The sequence below is a fragment of the Paroedura picta genome, chromosome 7 (genome assembly GCF_049243985.1).
Source record: "Paroedura picta isolate Pp20150507F chromosome 7, Ppicta_v3.0, whole genome shotgun sequence".
Lineage (NCBI taxonomy): Eukaryota > Metazoa > Chordata > Lepidosauria > Squamata > Gekkonidae > Paroedura > Paroedura picta.
In genome coordinates this window covers 22,930,031-22,938,240 of record NC_135375.1, presented here as the reverse complement: position 1 = coordinate 22,938,240, position 8,210 = coordinate 22,930,031, and the positions used below count along the sequence as shown (strand labels likewise).

Below are 8,210 nucleotides of genomic sequence, written 5' to 3'. Positions count from 1 at the left end.
CCAGTCCTGACCTGAATCATAGAATCATAGAGTTGGAAGGGGCCACACAGGCCATCTGGTCCAACCCCCTGCTCAACGCAGGATCAGCCCAGGGCATCCTAAAGCCAGGGAAGCCCAATCTTCTCAGATCTCAAAAGGTAAGCAGGGCAGACCCTGACTACACTTGGATGGGACACCTCTAGGAAACATGAGGGTCATGCTGTGGAGACAGGCAATGGCAAACCACGGCCGAACATCTCTTTCCTGTCTGCCGGACAATCCTAGGATCTCCCAACTATAGTACACCCATGCCATAGGACTAATAAATAATATGAGCCTCTTGTGGTGCAGAGTGGTAAGGCAGCAGACATGCAGTCTGAAAGCTCTGCCCATGAGGCTGGGAGTTCAATCCCAGCAGCCAGCTCAGGGTTGACTCAGCCTTCCATCCTTCCGAGGTTGGTAAAATGAGTACCCAGCTTGCTGGGGGGTAAACGGTAATGACTGGGGAAGGCACTGGCAAGCCACCCCGTATTGAGTCTGCCAAGAAAACGCTAGCGGGCGTCACCCCAAGGGTCAGACATGACTTGGTGCTTGCCCAGGGGATACCTTTACCTTTATCCCGAGTCAGCATTTTCTGCCTCCTTAAAAGCAGGTGTACGTTTCCCTCTACCCTATCCAGAATAATGTGGTCACCGCTAGTTTTGAACCAAAGTCACGTTACACGTTATTTGTAACGCAGTGCATTCCAGGTAAATTCAGGTGGATCTGAAGCAATTGGACAAAGTTTAAGTCCGGTGGTACTGTTAAGGCCAGTGAAGTTTAATTCTGGGCAGCAGCTTTTGTTTGTATGCACACTTCTTCGGATTAAATTAAACTTTGGTGGTCGTAAAGGTGCCACTGTGTAATGCAGGGATAGGCAGAGGCAGAAGGCATATGCAGGTGATTGAGTTTTTAAAAAATCCAGCCTAACCTACTTCACTGGATTGTAAGTAGGGATAAAAAGAGAAGCTCCCAAAGGCTCTGCTGAGATGCTTGGAAGAAAGACCGGATAAAAATGCAAGCCGGACAGATACTTAATATTAAATGTAGCTGCTGGTGACCTTTCTGGCTCCAAGCACTTCCCTGTTTCTGAGGGGGGGAAACTGTCACAGATATACTTTGTTTTCCTTTTGCATGTTCTCACAGGAAGTTCTGGCAAGGATTGCGAGCTGCTGAGCTGGCAGAAATTGCGTCCTGTTTTCCTTCACTCTTCGAACTGGCAAACGTTGAGTGAGGTATGGCCAAACGAGAGCCAACGTGACACTGTGTTACTTCTCAAAACCACTGACAAGAATCACGCCGACAATAACTGCACTCCTGAAAGATCAGGAGTGATCCCCACCCCATTTTAAACTTGGTGATATGTCGAGCTCTAGAACAAGAACACCCCCCAGACCCTAGCTGGGTGTTATGCCATTTTGTTCTCACAAAAGGAGAAACACAGAAAAGGTTAAGAGGATTGCGGTCCCAAGGAACACTTTTCTACCCAAGGGGGACTGGAATGGACATGGTAACACAGCACTTCTTTTACGCTCCCAGAGTGCTTTGCAAATTTGCACTGCTCACACCCGGCTTCCTCAACTTTTTTAGCCATCAAGAAACCCCTGAAACATTCTTCAGGCTTCAAGAAACCCCAAATTGGCGGATCGTGCAGAATATGGTTGGGAAGCAGAGCTGTGGACACGCCCATCTGGGGCCCCTCCCCTTCCCACCCCCTCCAGGTTCATCATTGGCCATTGGGGGGGCATCAGGAAACCCAGGGCCATCAAGAAGCCCCAGGGTTCATGAAACCCTGGTTGAGAATGCCTGGCTTACAAAGACCCTGCAAGGTAGGCCAATGCTCTGTCCATGGGAGCAGTTTGAAAGGCACATTCTTCTGGAAGCTCATTCCATCAGGGTGGGGCCAGGACCAGGCATACATCTTGTGGTTTTTAGGGCCTTCATGATCTTTGTGTACTTTTGAAGTCTTCTATCCAAATTCTAGCCAGGACAACCATACTTCTGAGATTTGACGGGATCAGACTAGAAAGAGAGAAGAGAATTGGCATGAGGGTTGGAAGGGCATAACTTTCTCTTGTTTTCTAATTCTGTCCTGCACTTCCCTCCCTAGGTGGTTTTAGAAAATTCCCCTTTAGCCAGGGTCCGAATCCAGAAGGAAACCGGGCCTAGATGTAAAAAAAAATTTCAGAGAAGCATTTGCATGCTAGAATTAGCAAGCTTTGGAGGGCTTAAGTTCTCCTCCCTCTGGCCAACCGTCTGCATTCCTGTTATCTTGATTAATGTATGGTTGGGGATTATGTTTGGATAATGATAATGATTTGGGTAACATTTAGTTCTGCACACAGAGATGCTTTGGAAATGGCCCAGATAAACTTCTGTCAAGTCAGCTAAAAAGCTACGCTCATTTAGGGACTAGGAATCTTCAGCTCCCGTTGCTAAATTGCCTTAGCCTTTCTCCTGCACTGTTTAATTAATGCAGGAGAATTAACTTGTGGCCTTTTTAGTGGAGCCATTTAAAAACATAAATGTTTACATTTCCTGAGATTCTTGAATATGAATGGAATGAACTTCAAAAACACTGCCAAGCAACCTCTTGCATATCTGTGATTTCCCCCCTTGTGTTATTTACTTTGATCTGAACTTTTAATGTGTAAACCATACAAAAATCTTAAGAGCTGGGAGCTGCCCCAGCTGAATAATTTCCCAGAGCATACCTTAAGTGCCAACCTGTTCTTCGGTGTGAATCAGGATTCCATACGGTGACCCTTAAGCACTTGGTGAACTGGTCTCACAATGACCGTTTATGCACTGGGAACTTCACTGCTCCAGCTCCCATGCAGGAGCACAAATTGGGGGCAGATGAGGTGCACTGGACCAAATGCTCCCCCGTGTGGGTGCAGGAAGAGGTGGGGCAACCAGCCATGACTAAAACTCCAACCTACAGCCCAACATGAAACCTCCAGTGCATAAACGGTCAATGACAAGGCCATGCTATGAAGAGTTGCATGACTTAACAGTTTCCCACTGCTAGCACAAATCTACCTACTTGTAGTAATCACAAAAATGTTTAAACCAGTTTAATGTGGATCAGTTGTTTCCATCCTTTCACCCCTGAAGCCTTCTTGTTTTAAAACTGGCCAATTTGATGGAGCTTCACTGCTTCAGTAAGAGATATGCCTGTTCTGCACCGCCCAAAAGATCAAAGGAACAATCTGGGAAATGTGCCCTCATTGCCAGTGCAACAACTTGGGAAGCACTGACGTGAAATGCTGCAAAAAATCATTTCATAAAGGAAAGAACCCAAACTTTGGGAAGTAATTCTGAAGGGGAAGATGGGACAGTCTGTTGCAGCACCAATAGGAATTGCACCGTTCTGGGCATCTGAAAACAAGAGTCCATTTCTGCGATGCATTAGAACAGGGGTAGTCAACCTGTGGTCCTCCAGATGTTTGTGGACTACAATTCCCATGAGCCCCTGCCAGCAAACGCTGGCAGGGGCTCATGGGAATTGTAGTCCACGGACATCTTGAAGGCCACAGGTTGACTACCCCTGCATTAGAAGAAAGTAATTCTAGTTCTCCTTGGCTACACCCACATGGAGGTTTTTCTCCACCTTGGCTTCCCAATTTTTAATTATACCAGCCCCACGAAGTTGTCCTCTTAACTGACCCCTTTTCTAGGTTTTCCCTCGTCCTTGGCTCATTCTCTCTTGGTTCAGTACGATCGTCCTGAGAAAAATGCAGTCCACATGTGGTTAGCAAGCTGCCTGGAAGAGAAAGTATACCTTTTAGGACAGGGGTAGTCAAACTGCGGCCCTCCAGATATCCATGGACTACAATTCCCAGGAGCCCCCTGCCAGCAAATGCTGGCAGGGGGCTCCTGGGAATTGTAGTCCATGGACATCTGGAGGGCCGCAGTTTGACTACCCCTGTTTTAGGAAGTCCCACCAACACTGGTACCCGTCTCTTTGCCTTAAGATCCTACAGCCACCGTTGTTTCCTCCATACCACCAGAGGGCTTGGGGAGAGGGGGCATGTTTAAAAAACAGCAGTTGCTATTTCACATGCTCTGCTGGCTTCGGAGCAACTCACTGGGCAGCCCCAGATGTGTCCTCATCCTCTTATCCTATGCATGCAAGTGTTGGTATACAACTCAAGAGTAAGCCTATTCATGTCATCAGATGAACAAATATTGAACAGGGCAATACAACACGCCGCTTATCTCACTGACTGACGTGATACCTGTCCAGTAAGAAAGGCTCAGGTGGTCATGTGGCTAGCTGGGAATGTCTCTTTAACTCTTTAGTCACCTGAGTTTTCAGGAGAAGAAGACTTGGTTTTCCACACCCTGTTTTTAACTACCCAAAGGAGTTCCAAAGTGATTTGCAAATGCCTTTTCCTTCTTCTCCCCAAAACAAACACCCTGTGAAGTAAGTGGTGTTGGGAGAGCTCTAATAGAACTTCTCAATGAGAAAAGGTCTAAGAGAACTGTCGCTAGCCCAAGGTCAGCCCAGCTGACTGCATGTGGAAGAGTGGGGAATCAAACCCAGTTCTCCAGATTAGAGTCTGTCTCTCTCAACCAGTACACCACGCTGGCTCTCTAACTAACCGTAGTATGTGAAAGTTAAAAGACAGGGAGAAAGTTTGTTAATATTACCAATATTAGAATAATATTTTAATATTGCTGACCACATTATGTGTAAATGCAAAGACGGGGAGAGACATCCCGATTTCTACACAAGTTCAGCCTGTGCTTGTGTTAATGTGGTTTTCTAGCAGATCACAGAACCACCTTAGATACAAATCATTAACTTGTTCATGGGCTGTTTCTGGGAAATGTCTTCTGAGGTCACTTTAACTGACCTTCAGGAATAGCTGACTTATCTGCCACAACCAAATTGCCTGGCAATGGAATATATTTCCCCCATATCTGTGGAATCTTCTTCTAGATCAGATTGGCTGGGTGACCTTGGAGTTATCTCCCCCACCATTCCCTTCCTCCCTCCTTCTTTCTGTGCACTAAATATTTTGAGACTCTCCTCTGTGGGCCCTTTCCACAGTGTGTGTCTGCTTGCCTAGGAACACTAGATTGAGCTTTTGGGAGGTTGATCCAGGCTTTGTGAACTTCTGATCCTTGTGTTATCTTGTCTAGGGGATAACGGGATATGTTCCTTGCCAGCCATGGTGACTAAGGACAAAACTGAGGAACCCAAAAGTTGAGCTGCAAACACAGTATTAAAAAATATCACAAATATTTATTAAACAAAATGCACTGATGTATATTAAAAACATAAAATGACACATATCTAACTGTACATGATGGAATAGGCCAAACGTGTTTCGACCCCAAGGGGTCTTCCTCAGTGGTCAAATGAATGTGTGGAATGCTCTTTTGTACAAGATCAAAATGGAAAGGCATGCTGGGTGGCAATGGAAAATCTGTTAGGTATAGCTTCAACTGGTATTTCTAATCTGGAGCCCCCCTTCTAAAACATGCATTATCTGAGGCCATCACTCTCAGCTTATTGTTCCTCAATAAAGCTGTTTTATTCTTTTTAAGCAGCCTGGTGCTGCACCGTCTTAAAATCATAGAATCATAGAGTTGGATGGGACCTCCAGAGTCATCTAGTCCAGCCCCCTGCACAATGCATATTTAAACTCTGCCAACATTAGCAAGGGGGTGGTTGGCAGTGCAGAAGTAGGTAAGTTGAGACAAATGGGTCTGTAGAGGAGAGATGGAGGAGAGGAAAGAAAGGTCAGGATAGAAAAGGCAAGTCGACCCTTGGAATGAGCAACAGGGGTAGTCAAACTGTGGCCCTCCAGATGTCCATGGACTACAATTCCCAGGAGCCCCCTGCCAGCGAATGCTGGCAGGGGCTCCTGGGAATTGTAGTCTATGGACATCTGGAGGGCCACAGTTTGACTACCCCTGAGCTAGAGGGTTGCAGGGGAGAGGAGGCTGCAACAAGAGGTTGACCGCTAGTGCTTTCCCTTGCAGGGCCCAGGGTGACATGTGATAAGAGAGATAAGAGTGCCTTGACTCGGCTGGTGGCTTGAGATACAGGCTTGGAACGGTGCCTGCAAATGTGGCTTGCACAGTTTATGGTACATCTGAGCTATAAGCAGTCCAGCATCCACGAGTTGCGTTTTGCTTCAGTTTCAGAAAAAGTCAGATTAGCCTCAGCGGGCCTCAATACATGACTGGCCGGTCATTCAACGCTAAAAACGAAAAACACCGAGTATAGGTTTCCAAATCAGCAGTGATTTCAAAACGACGGCTGGAATGGCTGAAAACCACACCGGTTAAGGGATTTTTTTGATAAACTTCCTCAGCAGCCAATATCCAAAACATAGTGATAAAGACAAATTTCACAGTGTCAGGTGAATCCTAGAACATCTTGAGGGGATGTCACATCTGTTTATGTAACCAGAAATGACAGAGTGGCAACAGAAGATCATGGTTTCTGAGATTATAAATTCAATTTGAACCTTTCTAAATCAGGCCAGGCAGTCGTCTCCTTTCTTCCTTCAAAAAGAAATCTCATGACACTCCACAGTCCAAAACAGTCAATGACGCCCTTGTTAGGACACGAATGTTTCCAGCGAACAAAGGACCCTTTTCATTATCCTTTCCCTCATCTTCTGATGTACTTGGAAAGATTTATTCTAGATGCACATTTCCCAAGGCTATCGCTTCCCCGCACACACCCCCCGCCCACACACACTGTTTGTCCAAAGGTTTCCTCTTCATAAACAACAGCTCTAAAAATCCTTGGACCACAGAGGATAGATAAGGAAAGAAAATGAATCCAGTTTACCCCACGTTTGTGTGAAATGCTCCAGGTTGCAATTTTCTTCCTTGTGAAAGGCCAGATTGGAGGCTGAATTTGCAGCAACGAGATTTCATTCCTTGAGCGTGATGTTGCTTCCAAAAACTACTGAGCCAGTTAATGCCTTATTTCATTCGGAGAGTCCAGTTCAAGCCAGATTGTGATGCTAAAATATCCATGCGCAGATTGGACAGAACCCTTCTTTACTGATTGGGCAGCAGATGCTGGGCCCTTTGATGCAGCTCTTTCGGCCCCATTTTCCCAACCTCACAGAACGCTCTAGCTGCCATAGCCCAGATGGGAAAACCATTTGAGGAACCTAGAGGCAATTTTATTTATTTGTCTTATTTATTTCATTTATACCTCAGCTTTCTCCCCAATGGGGACCCAATGCAGCTTACATCTTATCCCTCTTCTCTGTTATCCACACAACAAGCCTGCAAGGTAGGCTAGGCTTAATTTCCCCCTTCATTTTAAAAGAAATTAAATCATGGGCCCCTAGATACTGTGTCTGCTGTGCCTAATGGATAAATCAGCCCTATTGACAACTCTGAACACTGGATTGAAGAAAACAGGTTACACCTCTGTAATAATCCTTATCTATTGCCAAAGGTCCCTTCTTCCAATGTCACTGGTTGCCAAAAGCTCCCTTTTATCAGTTTTATGCCCTGCCATACTCTGTCTACGGTGATTATATGAAGAAAGACATAATTTTACAACAAGATGTTATCAAGAGTTCAAACTATAACTCAGTAAGCTGCAAATTACAAGCCACAAGCTGCATTTGATTCCTCATTGGTACATCTGCCTTCTTCAATATCAACCCACTTAGTATTCGCAAGCACTAGACCAGGGGTAGTCAAACAGGCCCTCCTTTGCAAAGGCTGGCAGGGGCTCATGGGAATTGTAGTCCATGGACATCTGGAGGGCCGCAGTTTGACTACCCATGCACTAGACAGCTTGGTGTCGTGGTTAAGAGCAGCGGCTTCTGGGTGACGTTGGGCTAGTCAGAGTCCTGATGGTGCTGTTCTCACAGAGCAATAATATCAGGGCTCTCTCGGCCTCACCTACCTCAGAGAGTGTTCATTGTGGGTAAAGGAAGGGAAGGCGATTGTAAGCCGCTTTGAGACTCCTTCGGGCAGGGGAAAGCAGGGTATAAAAACCAACTTATTCTGAATGGAGTCACTGAAGCAGTTGTTGCAAACTTAAATGGACTCCGGGGAATGGTAGAGGACAGGAAGGCCTGGAGGATCATTGTCCATGGGGTTGCGATGGGTTGGACATGATTTCGCAACTAAAACAACAACATCGATGTAAAAGTTTAATAAATAAATAAAATTAAAATGTCCACAAAGTCTTTGGA

General features: G+C 45.8%; 1 long non-coding RNA gene across 1 annotated transcript; it reads right to left on the bottom strand.

The window, feature by feature from the left end:
• Positions 1-833: 833 nt before the first annotated feature.
• Positions 834-6,953, bottom strand: LOC143841736 (uncharacterized). The gene is made up of 3 exons (XR_013232770.1): positions 6,836-6,953; positions 3,688-3,784; positions 834-2,040 (listed from the first exon to the last, which is right to left on the bottom strand). It is a non-coding gene; the product is annotated as an uncharacterized LOC143841736 (long non-coding RNA).
• Positions 6,954-8,210: the final 1,257 nt, after the last annotated feature.